This window comes from Chiloscyllium plagiosum, unplaced genomic scaffold, assembly GCF_037043375.1.
Source record: "Chiloscyllium plagiosum isolate Xiang-an unplaced genomic scaffold, Cpla_swu_hap1 HiC_scaffold_1, whole genome shotgun sequence".
Lineage (NCBI taxonomy): Eukaryota > Metazoa > Chordata > Chondrichthyes > Orectolobiformes > Hemiscylliidae > Chiloscyllium > Chiloscyllium plagiosum.
In genome coordinates, this window is record NW_028270139.1 from 8866755 (window position 1) to 8889282 (window position 22528).

Genomic DNA, 22528 nt, shown 5'->3' on the forward strand with positions numbered 1-22528 from the left:
ATTTAAAGAAAACAATACTTGGCTTTCAAAAAAACATGCATTTTTTAAGGCAAAAATATACAACAAGAAAAGCAAAAGAGCCATGGCTAGCAAGGAAAATTAAAAATACTATTAGATTCAAAAGAGGAGACTTTCAAAGTTGCCAAAAAATAGTTGTAAGCCTGAGGACAAAGAAATTAATAAAGAAGGGGACAATAGAATATCAATGTAAAATAACAGGAACCTTAAAATAGATTGTAAAAGCTTTTATATTTATGTAAAGAAAACATTAGCAAAGACAACTGTGGGTTCATTACAGGCAGAGGCAGGAGAATTTACAATAGGAAATAGAGAAGCAGCTGAGAAGCTAAATACGTACTTTGTGTCTGTCTTCACAGAAGAAAATGCATGAAGTCTCAATGAAATAATTTAGATCCAAGAGTCATGTCAGACTGTGGCAGTGAAATAAATTATATCAGCAAAAAAAAAGTAGAATTTGAAAATTTGGTATGGTTAAGAGTTGAAAAACATCTGGGATCTAATGCTCTTCACCTCAGGTATTGAAAGAAATGGCTATCGAGATAATGAATGCAGTGATGACTTGATATTTAGAAAATAATTGACTGACTGGACAGAGTCAACATAGATTTATGAAGAGGTAATCAGGTTTAAAAACCATATAGAATTTCTATGTGAATGGTGTCAAAGAGTCTATGAGGGACAACAAGCAGATGAGGTATATATGGATTTCCAGAAGACTTCTAATGAAATACTACATAGGAGATTAGTAAACAAAATTAAAGCACATGAGATTGGAGATGATATCCGTTTATGGATTGAGGATTGATTAACAGGCTGAATGCTGAGAGTAGGAATAAATTCATTAGATAAACAATATGTTAACCTTTCGTGCAAGAGGATTTGAGTACAGAAGCAGACAGGTCTTGCTTCAGTCTATGTAGAACAGTGTTGAGGCCACACCTGGAAGATTGTGTACGGTTCTGGTCTCCTTGCATAAGCAACAATGTACTTGCTATAAAGGGAATGCAAGGCAGTTTCACTGAACTGATTCTTGGAATGGTGGTTCTGTGTTATGAGGCGAGATTTAGGGGATTGGATCTTTGTACTCTGAAGCTTAAAAATATGAGAAGCAATGTCATAAAAAATAACAATATTCTTAAAGGGATCAGTAGAGGAAATGCAGAAAAGATGTTTCCCCTGGCTGAGAGGTCTAGAGCCAGGAGCCAGTCTCAGAATAAAAGACAATCATTTAGGATTGAAATAAAGATGAACATCTTCATTCAAAAAGTGATGACATTTTGGAATTGTCTGCTCCAGAGGGCTGTGGAGGAATAGTCATTAAGTGTAGAAAGATTAATGGATGTCTGGTTAATAATAACATCAATAGATATGGGGCTAACATGGGAATAGGGTGTTGAATTTGATGATTAACCATGATCTCAAAAGGTGGAGCAGGATCGAGGTGTTGAATGTCATACTCTCGTTGCTACATTCCTGTCTTACTTATGGAAGTTGGGAAAACCCTCGACAAAATGAGTCACCACCCTTTTGATCATTGAAAAAGGCAGGAAACATCTTTAAAAGGCGGGAAAACCACTAACCAGTACAGAGTTGCAATTAGACCGTAAGACATAGGAACAGAAATGGGACATTCAGCCCTTCCAGTTCACTCTGCGACTCACTGAGAACAAGGCTGATCTGATAATACTCAGTTCTACTCTCCTGCCTTATACACCCCCGCCCTCCCCCCCCCCCCCCCCCCCCCCCCCAGCCCCATAACTCTTGCTTCCCTTAGTGATTTGTTATGAGCTCTATCTCAGCTTTGAACATACTTAATGACTCAGCCACAACAGCCCTCTGTGCTAAAGAATTTCACAGATTCGCCAATCTCTGAGAGAAAAACAACCTTCTCATTTCTGTATTAAATAGATGAGTCCTTACACTGAGATTATGCCCACTGGTCCTGGGCTGTCCTACAGAGAGAAACAACCTTTCCATATCAACTCCATCAAGCTCCCAAAGAATCTTGTGTGTTTCAATACGGCCAACTTCTAAATTCCAATAAGCATGAGCCCAATCTACTCAACCTCTCCTTATAAGAAAAGGATCTGGACACCAAGATCTCTCTGATCCTCATACCTTCTTGGTTCCTATCATGCAATACTTAATTCTTTGTCTTGTTAGTCCTCCCAATCTGACACTTTAAGAATTAAATTCCACTTGTCACTGTTCAGTCCATTTGACTAGTCTAGCTTCATCGTCCTATAGTCGAAGGCCTCCCACCTTTCGATTTACACCAATAATTTTCTTGTTATCTGTGAACTTACTATTCATACCTCCTAAATTCATGTGTAAATCATTAATGTGCACTACAAACAGCAATGAACCCTGACGTACACCAATGGACAAAGGCTTCCAGTTATAAAAACACTCTTCAAGCATCACCCTCTGCCTCTTACAATTCAGCCAATTTTTGATCCTACTTCCCAAATTGCCCTGGACCCTTAGCTTTTTAAGCAGTCTGCCATGCACACCCACATCAATAGTCTTATGACAGTCCATGTAGACTATATAAGTGACATTGCACTCAACTGCACGCCTACTCACTCCTCAAGAAAATTCAAATTTGTTCGAAATGATCTCCCCCTTATAAACCCATACTAACTATCCCTGATTAATCCTTACCTTTCTAAGTGGAGATTAAATGTATCCTTCAGATTTGTTCCCATAGACTCTCTACTATAATTGTGAGACTCTTTGGCCTGTATTTCCCTGGTTTATCTCCATCATGCTTCTTGACTAATGGTACCACATTAGCTCTCCTGCAGTCCTCTTGGATTCCTCTTGTGGCCAGAGATGATTGGAAAATTAATGTTAGAAACCTGCAATCTCCTGCTTTGCCTCCTACAGCAGCCTTGGATACATTTCATCTGATTCTGGTATTTATTCACTTCCAAGCTGGCTAAAACTATTAATACCTTTTCTCTTTTTGTGTTAATTTGTTCAAGTATATCACAGCCACAACCTTTTTCCCCACCTGAATTGATTTACATACCTGATTCAGCCCTTCTCTGTTATGGATACAAATATAAAGTACTTATTTAAAACCTCAGGTACATTTTCCAGCTCCATATACAAATTGCCATTTTGGTTCCTAATTTGTGGTACCTTACCAAATGCCTTTTTGGAAACCCAAATATATTACATTTATTGGTTTTCCTTTACCTATCCTGCTTGTTACCTCCTCAAAGAATTGTCATACTTCTGACAGGCATTACTTCCCCTTCATGAAGTCTGATTGACCCGACTTGACTATATATTGTGTTTCTAAATGCTCTGCTATTACATCCCTTATAATAGAGGCTAACATTTTCCAACTGATAAATGTATTATAAAGAAACAGGCTTAAAAAGCCTGAAAGCAGTAAATTACCACCAGACAGTAATGCAGCTTAAATCTTTATTAAAGAATTTAACACAAGTACAGAGTGAAGAAACACTGGCACATAAAGAAAATAGAGCAATGTTCCTGTGGTAGTGAGGTCTACAGTACTTGAATATAAAGCAGTGTTAGTGAATGCAAACTTAAAGAATGGCAGATTTAAAGCAATATTGAAATGGTATACATTTACAATCCTTTACATTGATATGTTTGATCAGAATATTTGAAAAGAAATGAAACAAGATATATTAGTTCTTCACAGATTCAAGTCAGAAAAGGATCATACAGAGCACAAAATAGAGTTGATGGAGGATACAGTTCTTATGATACAGCATTGCCTCAATGGTAGACACTCAGACTGAAGCCAAACACGTGAATACACGATTATATTATTTGACTGTGGATGTTATTAACATAAAAACCATCAAAGGCTGTACAAATGTGTTTGAAGATGCTTAAAACCCCTTGATAATTGCTACAAAAGAGGTCCAGTCTGATCAAAAACTAAAGGGAAATAATCTACACATAACTCCACTAGAGTCAGACCAATGTCCAGAATTCAGGACACATCCAAGAAAGATTGCCTGATCCAGAAATCAAGAGCTACTATTTCAATAAAATAGCTGTCTTTCAAGCAGAAAATATAGGAGATTAAGTATCCTCCAGATAAAGTAAAGATTTATCTTTATGAACAATAAGATTTGTTAAATGACATCACCAAGGAGCTCCAAAAAGTATAAGATTTTCAAAGTAGAGAAGTGATCCACGGATCAGAATTAGGATCAAGAACAAATATGCTTCCAAATCCAAATACAGAATCTGAGAGAATTCTGAGCCACCCAAAACAGTGCATTTGTGAAATCAGAGACTGGGTGGAAGATGGGTAGTTGGGTCTGTAATATAGTTATATACATGATTGCTTAATGGGCTAGCTAAAGGGGAAATGGCCTTGGGGAGATGTGCTATAATGTATTGGTTGCATTGCCAGGAACTGTATTGTCTAATTTTGGTATTCTAGTGTCACATCAGCTAGTTGGGCAGTGTGGTATAATGATACAGCCATCTTCACCTGGCAGTTTCAGCCCACCCAGCTGTGTCCAGTGATACAGGCCATGCAGGTCAGGTGGGAAGTGCACACTGATCAACCTACTACCTCATAGAAATAATGGAATTTAAATTCATTTCTAATGGTGCTACACAACTTAATCCAAGACTCTGTTACTCCAGTTAATATGACATTGCTGGCACAACGCAGCCATCCTGCTCCGCAATGTTTTGAATTGATCGGAGTGGATAGCAGCTAGTTTCCTCAGGGAAATGGGGGAATTCCTAGATTGAACCACTTTTAACACTTATTGGCAGCATCAGTGAGTTTCCCACAAGACAGCGGTGAGTTCCCAATTAAGGGGAGTTATTGTTTCTTAGACATGTTCTTGGCATTCCAACTTTCTTCATTAGTATTCAGCCTTTGACCTTCCCAAACTCAAAAAGCAAATTAGACATGGAAAAAAACAGAAATAGAAAACAGAGTCACCATCTGGCAGACTCAGCTTGCCACTAAATAATCTCTATGCCGTGTTTGAACAAAGTACAAATCAGAGCACAATCCAGAGATTCATGAACACTGTCTTCTGGCATTTGCTAACCCTCTGACCATCATGATAGCTCTCTGATAGATTGGCAGCACATTCTGGAAAGCATAGGCTTTCATTGCAGAGTGCATTAGAAACTAGCATTGAATGGCTGCTAAAGGGACACTTCGCACACAGGAACAGGCACCCAAGTCATGCATTAGACCAGCATGCAACTCAGTGTCACTTGCTCTGCTCTTATTGTTCACTCATGTAGCACCTACCTGGACGCTCACAGCATCACTGCCTGACCTTGCCATGGCAATTAGTGCAGTCACAAAATCAGGCAGCTTTTCTTGCAGGTCAGCTGTCCTCAGTCTAGGGAGTGGACGTCATGCTGTACGGCAGTGTGCTATACATCAATCTCACATCCACTCCATGTGCCAGATGCTTACACAGCAAACACACAGAAACAAGCAGTCATGTCTGAAACTCTGAGAGTAGTGCTCCCTGAAATCCATGACGGTACCCATCAGTTGGGGGGTCCCAGTACAGGGAGTTAAGGGCAGCCTCCCAGGGGATTGGCCATGGTCAAAGGTTTGGTCGGGGTATTATCACTCTTGTTGTCCATGACTCTGCAGTCCAGGAAGTAGGTCACAGTCAGTCCTGTGTGTCCACAGTAACCATCCCAGGTTGTTGGAATAGAGCTAATGCAGTTGAAGAAATGTACAGCTACCACCCTGGGGCTGGGAGTTTCTTGTCTAGAGCTGTCTGGTTAGGTTGCTTAAGGAGGTGGGGAACGGACAGTCGGTCTCTTCATCCACAGAAACTAAGAGGATAATGGATGGGGTGGCTGGGGGAAGTGGTGGTTTGTTACTGCAGGAATGACACTCTGCAAGTTAGGCTTTGGGATTAGCAGCTGCAGACTGGGGGAAAGTGAGTGTGACGGTTGAGAAAGAGAACAGTATCCATAAGCAGGGGAATATAGTAAATCAGGATAATGTGGTAAGGGGTGAGGGTGTGGATCTGTCCACAGACAGGAGCAACCTGGCATCAGGGAGGGAGGGCAGTGCATGGTCATCTCACATTTTAGGGTTTAGGTGGGAAAGGTGGGCTGGTTGGAGCAGGCTCATGTAGACAGGTTGGTTGGGGTCCTGGGCACGTGCGAGGTTACTGGGGATTTTGGAAAGGGCTACGATGGAGGAGGAGGCTCCAAGTTGAGGAGTATCCATTGTCACCTTCTCTCGTACTGGAAATCAGGTCTGTGTAATAAGGAAGAAAATGGCTGTGCCCCAGAGCGTTAGGGTAAGTGACTCAAACTGTGAGGGAGGCGCTGCAGGACTCACTGATGTTAGGGCTTTTAAATGGAAAAAATATGACACACAGATCACGTACTGTTCATGACAGAGAGCTGTGGGCTCCTGAATCCTTGGCCACCTTTAATGTATTTCCCCCCATTTGTGTTGCAACTCCCTGCTTCAGACATTGCTGAACAACTCATTGACAGCTGCACTGTTAGGTGCAAAGATAGTGAAAGAGTGGCACTGTTGTACCAGGAGGGCCAATGTTATCAGCATGATTCAATACCATGTTTGGCAGCTCTGAAGCAGATGTGCTTATCGAGTCATAGTCATAGAGATGTAAAGGATGGAAACAGACCCTTCGGTTGTCTCAGAATTCCAGCATGGGCAGTATTTTGCTTTTATCCATGGCTTCACCTTGTTTCTATTGCTTCCTGATGATGCAACAGGTTCTCAGCACAGGTACTCTCTATCCATGGAACATTGTCGGAGACCATGAAATGATGCCTGATGACATAATAACACCATTTGAAGCTAAACAGAGAGAAGAACAATCAGGTGAATGCTTATAAGAAATGCAGAATCGATTACATTGTCACCGTGCCAAAGAGTGCCTTCAACAGATCTTCCTCCTTTCACTCCCCTGTATCGTTTTGTACTTCCTGGTCCACAGCTGGGGGATAGAGCCTGCTCAACAATGGAGCACATAGGCCTTGGAGGTTTAGTCAAGCAACTCAACTGGCACTTGTGTCTAGATAAGCCAGACATACCAAGGGTCTTATTGGCAGAGGCAAGTTGATCCTAGTTCATTCAGGATTTGGAGGGGACAGGCCAGGTTGAGGTGGAGAGCATAGCCATCTCTGGACTTCTGAAGGTGCTGAATATGGTTCCTCCTCTCGGGGGTTGCCTTCAGGCACTAATCTGACTACTTGTGAGGAAGTGGCACCTCAGTGCTCCCCAGATTTCCAGTCCCCTGTCACCAGGCCTGCAGTCCTATGGGCCAGCTTTTGGGATATTGCAGTGTAGGTGTGTGTGTTTCTCCAGGAGACCCTGAGGGTGCTGGACCTGGCTCTTCGTGGTAGACCAACCTGTCTGTGGAGGCAGCCAGGACACTGCAGTGCTGCAGCTCTAAGCTATGAGGGCCAATGCATCTCATATTCCTGTCTGCTGCTCCTGATCCTCCTGACTGCTGACACTACAGGGACCTCTCCTGGCTGGGACTGAGCAGTCCAAATGTTAGTCAGAACAACTTCCCAGGGTCATTTGGATAGAGTGCACCTTGTTGTTTCTAGTTGCCATGTGATCTGTCTCATTTTTTTCCTTTATGATGGCTCTGAAATGGTTTGGTACAATCAAGTGACTTGTTAGACTATTTCAGAAGGCAGTCGAAAGTCAGCCACATGCTGTGGTTCGCAAGAAGGCCAAACCAGGTTAAAATGGCAGATTTCAGAACCCAAAAAACAGTAGTGAACCAGATCAGTTTTTATGACCATCCAGTAGTTTCATTATCGTTATCAATGAGACTAGTATTTTTTATTTCATGTGTTATCCATTAAATGAATTTAAATTCCCCAGATGTCAGTGGGTATTGTTAACTCATGTCTGTGGAAGATTAGATTTCCTACAGTGTGGAAACAGGCTCTTCGGCCCAACAAGTCCACACCAACCCTTCAAAGAGTAACCCATCCCCCTCTGAATGATGCACCTAACACTATGGGCAACTTAACATGGCCAATTCACCTAACCTGCACATCTTTGGACTGTGGGAGGAAACCGGAGTGCCTGGAGGAAACCCACACAGACACGGGGAGAATGTGTAGACAGTAGCCCTGAGGCTAGAATTGAACCTGGGACCCTGGTGTCGTGAAGCAGCAGTGCTAACCACTGAGCCACCATGTCACTGTCCAGTCCTTGAAAAATCTGATAGCCAAATGTATTGTAACAACCATGTAAAATTTTACACAGTATTGTAAAATATCTGTGTGTGCTATTTATGTCGAATTATTTAAACATCAGCCATAGTTTAGAACTTTGAATCAATATCCTAGGAACTACATTGCATGGGATTTTATAAGTACATGTCTGGTAAATGTGAATGGGTATTTGATAGTAGAGCATGCCTCCACAGAAAAATATATCCATCAGATTTATTAATATCATATCTCTCTTGCAGATTTTTTCATTATCCATTGAAAAGGAAGAACTTCACCAGTAAAGAAATTAGGTTTCCTAAATATAGGAGCATGGAGCTGGTAAAGAAATATTAGTATCTGTATATGATCTGTATGGCTACAATGTTGCAATGCTCCAGGGATTATCTTTCATAAGCCATGCTGTTTTACTCGCTACTTTTTCATTTAAAGGGCTATATCCAGAAATCATCATCTCTATGCACATAATCAGATCCAATCCAGGAAGCCTCATTTATTACTGATTCATGACTGACCGTACACGAATTATTTGCCCAAATCCATTGTTCATGACTGAAATGTTGGTTGACTGACCCCTTTCCTTGTTATAAGGGAGGACAATCCATCTTTAAATTGCCAGTTTTACAATTGTCTTGCTATTCCATCCCTAATTCTTGCACTTGTTCATTTTCTCCCTTCCTATCCCTAATTATTTTAAATACATTCAACTCACAGGTCTGCTATTTGTTTTTTACATGGTGTTTATGTCAAAAGTGGATGCAATCAGGTTTTCCTAAAGTATACATTTTTATACGACCTCAACTCATTAACAAATGAATTCCCCAGAATCAGTCAAATCCTGTATGGAGCTCATCAACAGCTTAAGTCTGGGGTAAAGTCCAGATCTAAGGCCTGACATTAGCTGCTGCTTCTGGTCCCACAAAAATAAAACTATCAAGTAATTTTAACCAGTTTCTGGGTGACTTCTAGTGGTTCTTTAAGGACTGCTTATTAACTAATCAACAACAGTACAAACAAAAGGTGTATATGTGATGTATGCTCAACTTTTCTGTCATTAATACTTGATTTTGGGTGTGATGTAATTCAAATAGCCTCCTGACTAAAACCAGTAGATTCTTCAGCCCATCTCAGAACTCGAGACAGGATGTTGGCAACCAGAGCATCAGGGTAAACAGAGCAGCAAGAAAATGCCAAATTCAGGTTCTGAGAAAGGGTTACTTGACCCAAAATGTTAACTCTGATTTCTCTCCACAGGTGTGGCCAGACCTGCCAAGCTTTTCCAGAAATTTCATGCCAAATTCCGGTTACCCAGTTTACATAACGGGGCATTTAATTATTTCCCTTCCCATCTCCCATTGTTACATTGCCCTCTCCCAGTATCACACAAGTGTTAACATTTTGTATATCTGTCTTACAGGTAAAAGTATTGACTTTTTCTGAGGTAATCAACTGAGTTCAGGGCCAACCTGTCATTTTTTAGAAAAGTGAATTAATTTCATATGAAGAAAGACATAGGCTCCAAAGGGTTTGAATCAAGAAAAGGGGAAATTTAAGCACATTGGACAGGGAGTAAGGTAATGGTTTCCTGCACGTTTTGTTGACTTTAATGACAGGACACCTTTTAATTTTTGTTCCTAATTTTTCACCCGGCAGATATCAAAATGAACAGCAGCTGTGAACATCATATTGCATAAACATGCCCTCACACTGGGGCAAGGAGGAGGAAGCAGACATTCTGGGAGTTTGCAGCACATTAAACAGCAGCAGAAACCAGAAACTGCAGTGGTTGTCAGGTGTTCACAGAGCTCTAGTTGGAGGAACAAGAGGAAACATTCCCATTCCTCCTGGTCAATAAAAAGTGCATTCAACACACTTAGCTCATGCATCTGGCCCTTCTTGTCCCCTTTTACCTGCTGGGATTTCTGTGTTGCAGGAATCTTAGTCTACATTAAATAAAACTAAAAATTAAGTTAAAATTGAAGCACACAGAATCCTCAAGAGATTTTAGTGACAATTCCTGAGAGTGGATTTGTTGGTGTCCATCAATCTGTCTCCATTAGAAACAGAAGTAAAAATATTAGGAAGGTTGATGTTGAGTTTGACAATTTAGAAACAAATTTCCTTTCCATGCTCCCAACCCACTCAACCTGGCCACAATAAATGTACCATGACCTCCTAACCTCTCCAAATTTTTCCCCTATTTAATCCTCTCCCTTTTTTTGTGATGCTGGTCTCTTTCTTTCTCACTCATTTTCTTTCTGTAACTGTACTCTCTGTCTCCCACATTTTCTTTTTCTAATCCCAGTCTCTCTCTTTCTTACTAATTTTCTCTCTCTGAGCCTGCCTCTACCTTTTACTCTCACTTTCTCTCTCTGGATACTTTTTTTTCTCCCTCTCACTGTCTCTTTCTCTTAATCTGTCTCCTTTTTCTCTCTTGTACACTTTTTCTTAAGAGTCTCTCTCAGGTACCCACTTGACATTTCTAAAACTTAAGGCAAAAGTTACAACATGTATAGATAAACCATTGTTCATTTCTTATCACATACAGGGTTCTCTGCTTGTAACAAAAGAATATTAATTTTAGTACTGTAAATCTTTCAAATATATATTTATTTGAATAATGTGATCAGAAATTGCTAAAGAAAAGATGTTCTGTCGAGCTAACTGCATGGCACCATTACTTCTTGGAAGGTAGGTGATTTCACGGTTTCATATAGCACAACCCAAATCAGATCTGGGCAAAAAAAAACAAATCAAGCTTTTGGAATAACAAAAATTAAAAGGTGTCCTGTCATTAAAGTCAACAAAACGTGCAGGAAACCATTACCTTACTCACTGTCCAATGTGCTTCAATTTCCCCTTTTCTTGATTCAAACCCTTTGGAGCCTATGTCTTTCTTCATATGAAATTAATTCACTTTTCTAAAATGTTACTGAAGGCAATAAGAGGCATTTTAATCAATCAATATAATCCTGTTCTGTAAATTATAGAATTCCCACCTCAGAATCAGAAGGCAAATTGTTTGAACCCCAATCCAGATAGTGGCGGTATTTCTACTTTTGAGTCAGGGATTGAGCCTATCTCCTGAGAGCTCCTGTGTACAGAGACCAAAGAACAGCTCCAAATACTGGCTCGGTGTCCCGCAAGAGTGCTCCGACCAATAAATGCAAGCTTAAAAATACCAAACATAAATGTAATGGAATTATTAGCTTTGTTGGCAGCATTTCTGTGAAAGGGTGTACTCCAAAGTGTTGGCGAAGTAATAGGAAATCACATCAAACACTCTTCCTTGGTAAATATCTTTAAAAATTGATATGTAAGATTTTGCACAACAGGAGAACACAAAGGATAGATATGATTTATGTGCAATAAAATATTTAGGTTCCATGGTTATTTCAGATATTATAAATTTGAGTGTTCTGAAGAAGTGTTATGTCTGACTTAAAACATTAACTCCTTTTCTGTCTCCACAGATGCTGCCAGACATGCTGAGTTTCCCCTGCATTTTCTCTGATTTTAGATTTCCAGCATCCATAAATTTGACATCCTGTTAGTAAAGTGGCATGAGAACATCTGGAAAGCATGTTCAGAGAATTATGAGAACAAGGATAGAAATCTCATAACCACTTTTCACTAAAGTCTACAATGAATTTGAGTACCTTAGTCCAACTGTGAAATACAGATATCATTAATAGTTTTAAAAAAGCATTAATTTAAAGGAGTGAATTGTGGAACCAATGCAGGACTCCTTATCAAAATTCATGGATAATGATAGGCTTAGTGAAAGATGTGCCCCAATTAGAGAGCTTCAATATCCCCATGAGATACCTCTGGTAGGTCTATTCCAAAGCAAACAGTCCTTCACTATCTATCAGGGAGGTAAATAGTGCAGCAGAAAATGGGCCAAAGTCGAGTGTACTGAGGAGGCCGGGGGGCTAATTTCCACCAATCCTTGGACTTACTGGTTCAGAAGGGAAAAAGTGAGCACTGCAGATGCTGGAGATCAGAGTCCAGGGTGTGGTGCTAAAAAAGCACAGCAGGTTAGGCAGCATCCAAGGAGCAGGAGAATCGACATTTCGGGGAAAGGCCTTTCATCAGGAAAACATTCCTGAAGGATGCCTGATAACGGGCTTATGACTGAAACATTGATTCTCCTGCTCCCTGGATGCTGCCTGACCTGCTGTACTTTTCCCGCACTACACTCTCGACACTTATTGATTCAGATGAGTGTTGGTAATGCAAATGCAGCATTATCAACACCCAGCAGGGTAGGCAATCAAAATGAACATGCCAGCATAAGAATTTGATAAATGGTCCATAAAACATTAGTGTGATGAAATCGTATTAGTATTTTTCCTTATAGTGTGTACATCAAAATTTTGCATAAAAATGTTAATGTAAGGAGTGTGGTCAAAACTGCACTTGCATTGCACATTCCATGGCCTCTAGATTTCCCAATCAATGAAATACTGATGTAACAAGAAACTTAACAACTCATTTGTACATATAGACCTCCCCCATACCCTCCTAACAATATGAACCTGGATATTTCAGCTGTGTCTCTTGAGAGAGTCATTTTTGACAGGGACACTGCAGATGTTCCCGACAGACAGTGATTGCTGGTCTCCAGCCTTCACCTGAGAGGACAGGGAATCCTTTAATTTTCTGTTGCATCCAAGAGCATGTCTGACAGTGCAACATTCACTCCTCTTGGCACTGAAGGACTAGCAAAGTGAGGTCTGCAGATGCTGGAGATCAAAGTTGAAACTTTATTGCTGGAACAGCACAGCAGGTCAGGCAGCATCCAGGGAACAGGAGATTCAACGTTTCGGGCACAGGCCCTTCTTCAGGCATTCCTGAAGAAGGGCCTGTGCCCGAAACGTTGAATCTCCTGTTCCCTGGATGCTGCCTGACCTGCTGTGCTGTTCCAGCAATAAAGTTTCAACACTGAAGGAGTAGCCCAGATTATATGGTGAAATGTCTCAAGTGAGAGAACACATTCTGCCATAGAAGCAATGTGCCTCCCAAAAGCCAAGGCTAGCATTTAACAACAGCAATAAACATCATAATAAGGAAAAGATTCCCACTGGAATTCCAGAATGCAACATCCTGAGATGTTGTAGAACATAAATGTTTTTCTTACTCTGAACCAGCGGTGTTTGTTAGAGATGATGTCTTTAAAACATGGATTTCTGCCTTGTCGATATCCTTGGTGGATTTGGTGGAAGTAAGCTGCAGGGCTGGCATCATTTTAACCGAGTGATATCATGATCTACACACACTCCGAGTGGCTTCTGCTCTGTGTTGGCGACAGGTGTACATTTTCGTGCAGCCACACCAACAGCAGAGCCAGGGATTTAGCATCACTAGGACTGCACTGGAACCCTGGCAAAGCCGAATGGTGTATTCCGTCCCTTCCATTTGCCAAGAGGGTATAAGATACGTGCGGGCCTTCAGATTTTCTAAAGGAGATGCATTTCTCCTTTAGAGATAATTAAAGGCGTGAGAACTGCACAATTAAGTCAACCCGTCTCCCGAGACCAGAACAACTGGTTTGCATTTCCACCTGTGAGTATGCCGGGAAACGATCAGAATGTTACGAGACAAAAACGTATGTGTTTGGGTGAAATCTGAGCTTTATTGTGACACCCCCAAGCGTTCCCCTTCAATTCAACATTGCTTTCATTCGCGGTGCCAGTCACCAGGAACCCTGTCTACAACATAAGTTATGGCTGTAGTCAACATTCAAAGTGATGGGAAGTCAAAGATTTAAATTCTTAAGCAAATACCTAAAGCTTCTGATCTTTGAATTTGAAGTTGTGTTACTGCAAGTCTTTTTTTTACTCAGTTGTGATGAAACAAGTGCGAACAGAAATGCGAACAGCTTTTATTCGGGAATCAAACGCAATGGTTCATATGAATTTCACGGAACTCATGTTGCCCTTCTCTTTTCTCACCCATATTCAACTTCCAACCTCAGTTTCTCTTTTTCGTGTCTCTCATTCTTTCTAAATGCTTTCTTTCCCCTCTCTTCATTAACTATTTCCTTACGTGGCATTTCCTCGAATTACTTCAGCATATTATCTTTATTTTTCGGTTAATTTATATTCTGACTCAATGTCTTGTTGCTTGAAATCTTACCATCTGTCATTCAGTGGTGGTCATAGTCTCGGCCGGAAACGATCAAGTGCAATGATGTGCTCGTGAGAATGTAACATTCACCAAAGAGAATTGGAAGTTATATTAATGAGATTCCGCATTATTTCATGCTTTGACCGTGAAGTTGCCTTTTTCGGCTTGCGCCATTTCTCCTTTGCAGGAATTCTTCTTCCTCCGTTTCCAAACAGATATAGGCAAAGTCTGTTCCCCAATGAACTCTTCTGTTCATGAGAGATTTTATTTAATAATCTGCAACATAATTAGAGCATAAATGAGGAAGCGGGTTCAGTATAAGATAAAGCCACCAACGTACTTTAAACATTTACTGATGAATTTCTTCATGAATTCCAAGGTGCTTGAGTTCTACAAGGTCACGTAGGCCTGCCAGTGCAGCCGGCTCGCTTAAAAAGTATTGACCAACCAAGACCTATTGACCATGATCTTTTGACCCTGTCAAATGCACAGCTCAGCAAAGGAAGTCACGATTTCTTTTTTAAAAATCTAGAATCTAAGGGTCTTTGGTGTCCAATTACTGTGATAAATGTGATTTACAACTTACGATTTTAGAATAACTGATGCATTTGATTCAGCTTAATATGGAGAGGATATCGCTGCGGTGTGCTTAAAGTGTGGAACTGAGTATTAATATAGCCATTTCGACAAAGGGCTTTAACTGCGAAATTAAATCAATTTAAAAATAAAAATTTCACTTACGATAGACAATGCTGCAAACGTGTCATGTTTGGCTTTACAAAAGCAATTGGGTTTATAGATGGATGGAGTTAGCGATGGCCAGATTGTAAGTTGGTAAGTTTAATAAGCAGATCGCCACATTTAACCATCACAACCGGTAGACTGGTGATTTTTTCTCTCTCTCAGTAGACCTAGTTACTGGACTTTCCAAGCACATCACTGTATCTTTTTTGTGTGTATTACCTCGACATTGCGGATTTTGCTTTCCTGACTATTTCTGTTTATTGAAACTTTTGGATTGGCAAAAATGTCGGAAAAAGAAAGATGTTTATAGGGAATTTCTGCTATTTCTAAGGAAAAGGTTTGTAGCCATTACAACGTTGAAATATCGAGATCTTCTGTAATGAAGTCAATTACCTTATTCAATGATGTAATTTAAAGAATTTATTCACAATCTGCGTGTGCAAAGTCGGGGCTTCCAATTTATAACGACTAGTTCACGATTGGCAAAAATATTGACATCATCTGTATGCACCTTTGGTACCCAGTTAGTCCGTTTAGTTGGTTTCTTGTTTGATCTGCTGAATTATTTCAATTTATTGTTCGGTATGTATTACAGCAAAATACGGTTCTCATCTTGTCCATTTATAGCTTACAAAAGCGACCGAGCTTATAAAAACGCTTTGTGACAAGTTTCAGTCGCAAATTTTATATTCTTTATAACATGGTGATAAATGATAAAGCAAAAATGTAGAGTTAGAGTTGTATCAAATTTAAGGAAGACTTAGTAGGAAGGCCCATGGGGCCTTACTCTTACAGGAAAAGATTTTAACTGCTTTTGTCTGTTTTTATTTGTACCTATTTAGTTGAGAAGTTGATACTGGAACAAATATCACAAGTAAATATAACGGGAAACTGTTTTATTTCTTGTGGTGCTAATCCTATATTGGAAGTACAGGTACGTGGTTAGAGGCGTTTGAATGAAAGTTATGTCCGCTTCATATTGGATGTGAACTGGAAGAGATAACGCGGAGGTCTGCATTTAAAACACGTAATCCTTAAGATCACAGTAGCAAAAATAAACTGTTATTAATAAATCATCTTGCTAAATAATGCTCATATTTAATAGAAGCATATTTTATAACTAACGTGGAAATCGTATTACAATTCAAATTGAAATCTTCAAAATATACTTTAAAATATAATATTTTTAAATATGTCAAATTGTAAGGCCAGCACAGAAATATAGAATATTTAGAGAAAGCAAAAAGTTGTCATCAAACAGCATTCGAAAAACTTTGAAATTTTAATTAGCAAGCTCACTGCCTTGTCAAAATGTGTTTCCTAAATTATTGCTGACAATATCTGAAGTGATGGATGCCAGAATTATAGATTAAAAATTGGTTCTACTTTGTCTACAAAACTACTTGGAGCCATTAGGTAAGTTTCAGCCCCGAGAACAGAACAATGTTTAACTGGGCTGCATTCTGAACAAGTCTGACTGAAGGATGATTCTTGTGGCGACTTCTCTCGTGCTAACAATTACTAAACCAGCCTGACTGAAACCAGAAAATTGCTTGGACCTTGTAAATTAATCTCAATATCTAATACTATACACCCTTAACATTGGCCCAGTGTCGGGGCTAGGTTCCAATATGGCGATATTTTTCGTAGAGGACCATTAAAGATGTTTTAAGATAAGCAATCACTATGAAGCAAATTTGATTATTTCACCAGCATAAACCATTGCTATGCTGTGGGAATTCTGATCACTTTTTTTCACTGAGAAAGAGGCTACAAATATTTGCATCATGACGCCTGACAATAAGCATAAATATCCATAAAGATACAATATTGAGTCAAAGTACCAGCGCAACATGCTGTTACTGCATAGGTCTAAAAATAAATGGGTTCAAATGAATGGAAGTGTAAGGACAACTATAAATAGTAGCCACAAGCTTTGGAACAATAAATGAAAACCTTCTTAAAGTATTATTGGGTTTCCATACATATTTTGTGGACCAATTAGTGAACGGGGGCGTGTAAGAACAGAATGTCAGTTACGAGAGGCGAATATCCTGTCAAAATAATAAATAACACAGTAGATCCGCTTGTGACCGCGTCTGCTTGCGCTTCTGCCTGCTGCTCAGATGCGGTGACATTTTGATGTAATTATTGCCTAAAAGCTCTGCCCAGTATTCTTCTCTCTGTCCCCTGTTTTTGCCCAAGGCCACTGGCATGGAAAGGATCATTTGCTACCAACTGGGCTGTTTGATGAGGGCCTGACCTAGCGACTCATCTATCAGTACTGTCTCGTTTCTTTTATTTACACCTGTCTTTAGCATTCTAATTACGCTGTTTATTACTATAGCCTAAAGGAGCCCGTAAAAACAAGGGGAATGGAGATTTCCATAACAATAAAGAATCTCATATTTGCGGCTTTCCAATGTTTGCTGCTGTAATGACCTATGGGTGTCCTTTCAAGAAATTAACCATCAAAAGTCACATTGTACCGTCAGGTTATTGACTACGCATTGCATTATATCAGGAGCAACGGCGTATTCCGATTGAACAGGGAGAATTGAGGTATCACTGGCCAGTAATAAAATGAAACTAAATATCTGATTTGTATGTTTAACTGCAATTTCGCTCTTAATTGGAACTTTTTTTTATCGCTTATGGCGTTCACGTTCTTGCTGCGTAAAATTGCATTGATTGTTGAAAAATTAGGTGAAAACATTAAGGATGTTCTACACGTCCGTATATTAAGGCAATCCACTAACATATGTGGTTCATAATATCTTGGCACTCTAACTTATAAGGTTCGGAATTCTTCATTCAATGAGGCATTCCTCTGCTTCCGTAAGGTGTTCCCTATGTGCCCTAGATGTGGCAAAATCCTATTCGCATTCATAAATAATACAATTGGTGGTTTCGCTAGGTTGCTCAGAGAAAAATGGCAGGCATGTGCTCGTCATATGGCTAAGCGAATTCGCAATTTTGCGGGGTTTTTTCCCTGTTCTTCAGTGTCTTAATGGTAACGCAATGGAACATGAAGATCAACCGGAGATTTAAGAGAATTGCATGCATTACTCCACCTGCACTTTGTAAATCTAATCCCTGCAACCAAACTCCTTTTGCGTGACGTGCGTATGACAGAACATGGTCACCAGGTTCCTTTTTAGAAATCATATTAAGATACCTTAGTAGTATATGATTTGAATTGCTTTACCTTCCTGCGATGTCGGTGTTTATTGTGCCGACCTTTGGCTGCTCTGAGTGATTATATGAAAATCCAGTCAATTGACTGCAGATGAAAGGATATAGATTATCTAGTTGGGATAATGTGTATGTTAGTATATTCAGCAAGAGCATATTAGCACCAGGGAGCAAATTAATGTATGGATTCGTTCCAGATTTTATAATTTATTGTCCATTGCGTTGCCATATGAACAATCTGATAGATAATGCAATAATGTTCACGTAATTAAGCGAGCGCAACTTAATCATGAAATGAGAGCAGATTTGCTGCCTGTCCCGCAGCTCTCTGAGCTGATCCGCATTGAGTGATCGCTGTGCAACCAGCAATCATCCAGGGACAGTTTCCCACTTACATCCAGCAACAGCCCCGCTGCGGCAAATCACAAAAAAAATGGGTGGGTCACCTGGAAATAACAAAGGGAGACTGGGAAGGCGAGAGCTGCCTCCTCTACCATTAATACTAAGCCACGTGGAGCATATAGTTCGACTGGACATTAGCTGCAAATTCAAATCAACCTAGGGAAGATCGAAATTCTATCAAATGAATCCGATTGTTTTTGAGAAATTAATGACAATAGTTTTTTTTAGTTTATAAAAAAACTCAGCAAGACTTTATTAGAACAGTCTTAATTTCCAGTTTATGAATGAAATAATGTTATTTAACATCTGATACAAGCTTAATGTTCGCTTGCATTAATAAGATGTTTATTTAGCTAGCAGTGAAAATTCAGTTAGAGACAATACTTTTCTAATGAAGGGATAATATTTGGCATGGCGAAGATACAATTTCAATTGAGTAACCCATTAAGTTATACAGTTGGTGTGCACGAGAGGCACTGTAGAGTATACCATACGAAAGTTGTATTTGTTGTCAGTCTTCACATAAGTCTCTCTGTAAACCTTAAAGTTCTGATCTAATTTATCAAGAATTGTAGCGGTCATATAACAAGGTCAGCAAACTATTTGCGAATATCGAATGAATTCTGACGAGGGTTTCATACCTGTTGCTACAGGCTGAGCTGATGTTTAAAATTAGTCTTGTCCAAAGAAACTTTAAAAGGCCAACTCTGCATTCATGTGTTTTCAAATTACTTTTTGAATCTCGCAACGATTTTCACTCCCCTTTTCGTTTTCGGGGTTTATGCAGTGGAAGTTCAAGAAAAGACAGTATTTTCGAGTATTTCTTCCAAACTCTGATCTGCACGACATCAATAATATGGCCTATACTTTAATGAGCTCTCAAGTTTAAAGACTTGAAGGATATTAACAAGCGCTTTGACAAATGATGCTTAGAACCACATTAAAGACAGTGCTAATGGAGCGCATAATGACGGCTAATTTTCGATCAGATATAAATTAGAGCCCCAACAGTTATTTGCCTAAAGGACTTTATGTAAATGATTCCGTTCTGTATAAACTGAGGAGAGAGTAAAGCTCTGACATACTGGCGCTCCTTGTGGAGATGATTAATAGATCTGCAGCAGAATGTAGCTGACAAGGGGCCCACAATATACATCCAATATAGATAATGCATCTATTCTCAGATCAAACCCTAATTCAAATCACGATGATCCCATCCATGTTCTTTTCAAATACAGTGGTAAGTAGCCACGCCTTACGCTTTGAACATGGATATTGCTGAAACATCGCGGTAATCCCGGAGGATTCGCTTATTTTTTGTAAAAAGTGAAATCTGTATATCCTTTGTGAACGCAGTTTATTTCCACGGCCTATCCCTTGTATGCCATTAGAGCTTTCTCTTTCGGCTCAGGTTTTTCACGTCGAACAATGAGGTTCGTCGGGGTTATCAGGCTTACCCATTGGTGCATGAGGCAAAAGGAGGATTCATAATCTCTAAAATAATTTTCTTCACTTTTCAGGTGACACTATCAAAGATGCATTTCGCCATAATGGAAAAGTTACATTGTATTAAACAAAACATGGCCATTTCATCACCTCAAAAGTAGTGTTTGGGATATCAGTTTTCCGTTCATTGTGTGTGTTTATTTTTGTTGAAATTATAACGATTGATTTGCTCTGGTGTATTAAAACATTTCAGAGAAGGAGTGCTGTTCAATGATTCTGACGTGTAAATGTGGGAGTGCATTGTCATTTGGCGACGTCCGTCCTAGTTTTGATCCGCATTTCGGCATGTTTATAAACCCCCATTTTAAGGGTGGCCCTAGTACATTGTCCGGTCTAACGTTTCAATTAGAATTTATCATGAGCAAAATCTGTCGATTCTTTTTTCAGATAAGAATTTCAATGACATTGTATCTATCTACTAAAATCACATCCTAGCTCCACTTAACCCAACTACAGATCCATGAAAGGAAAGTTACAATTACATCAAATCAGAAATGGTGAATAAAGCGACAATGGATTTGTTGGTTAGATACGATGCCAATAAAGACAAATATTGAATGTGACGCTTGATAGGATCTCAAAGACGTTTTACAAAAATTAATGTCCCTTGTTTACGACTTATTACTGTCTGCTTCCGGTAAAATTTCGTTCTTAAACTTGAACAGACTATTATACTTATTGCCTTTCAACATAATTGTAGCATTTTTGTTATTCCTCGTTATTAAGACATAACGCGTTATTATGGTCATGTTATGTAGAAGGTATTGTTTAATTGTAACGCACTGATATTTGTTCAACATATTGTTGTAAAACTGCAGATACAGTTAACAGCATTCTCTGCATAATATACCGTACTAGCTTAGGTATGGATTTTGCGTGTTTAAATTCTGCAAGTATATCTCCTGGAGAAATGATTATGCCTATTGTTTATTCCGCAGGTTTTTTTTATTGAAATGCTCTTTTACTGTATTTTCCTCATTGCTAATGATTAGACTTTACATCACAGTGATGTAACTACAACTAGTGAGTTATAGTTACAGAGAGCACTAAAAGACAACATGACAACTAAAAGACAACAATAAAATACACGAACATTATAGAAAATACACAAGGGGAAAGATAGGCAATTCAGCGAGATGGATGGATGGATGGATGGATGGATAGATGGATGGATGGATGGATGGATGGATGGATGGATGGATAGATGGATAGATAGATAGATAGATAGATAGATAGATAGATAGATAGATAGATAGATAGATAGATAGATAGATAGATAGATAGATAGATAGATAGATAGATAGATAGATAGATAGATAGATAGATAGATAGATAGATAGACAGACAATAATGAATAGATATAAATAGAATGGAAATTTGCTGGCCCATTCGGCAGACCGTAGATAACCTAAGAACTAAAAGTTAACCACATCAATAGCCTAAAAACAAGGGGCTGCCCTAATGTTTCGATATACTTGGCTACAGACTGGAAAAAAAATCCTTTGTGAAATTCTTGGATTTCTAAAATATGGACTTCCAGTATTAAAATAGGCCATGCACCGAAGTATTGCTAACGATTATAAACATCCGTTAAACATTTTTGCGGATTGAGCACTTCCTGGGTATTCCAACCGAACAATACAAAAACTGTTGTTCTCCTCTGAAACGCTATAAAATTGCAAGCTCGACAACGCCAGTTATTTCCTTACAACAGTGCTTCATTTTCCCAATACGGTAGAAGTTAAAAAATTGGAACCTTTTTTTTTAAATCACCTATTCAATTAACCGTCAGTTACAAGCAGTGGAAGCAATTGGGAAATGTTGTTACGTTAAGTTAAATTGGCCTAATACTCTTATAACTCGTGATTTAGGAATATGTTATTTCATATTTTGCATCGTAACATGGTTGCTATTATAACTTCATATTAATATTCCTTCCTATTCGATTATTTTGTGCTTACATTGTATGGCGAAGATGATGTCCCACCCTGTTAACTGCTATGTTTGCATTGTCATCAAGTGGGTGCATCCTGCCCGTTGAAATGTTCATTGGTTAGGCAGCAATATTAGTTGCCATTCCATTCATTCATATTTACTAAAGGAGCTTATCTGGAAGGACGATCCATATTTATTCCCAGAACATTAAAACTCTCTATCTTTATGAGTACATGGAAGATCTAACATAAACTAAATGCTGCTGTGAATATCACGCACTGACTTGGTTGTAAAATATACAGAATATTTTTACTTACCTCAGGCTTTGTTTAGAAACACAATGACACGCGGGACATTGCTTTTTGTCTTC

General features: G+C 39.3%; 1 long non-coding RNA gene across 1 annotated transcript; it reads right to left on the reverse strand.

The window, feature by feature from the left end:
* Positions 1-3452: 3452 nt before the first annotated feature.
* On the reverse strand, positions 3453-22528 carry LOC122555891 (uncharacterized). Its single transcript, XR_006313386.2, has 3 exons — positions 22476-22528; positions 14386-14652; positions 3453-6847 (listed from the first exon to the last, which is right to left on the reverse strand). It is a non-coding gene; the product is annotated as an uncharacterized LOC122555891 (long non-coding RNA).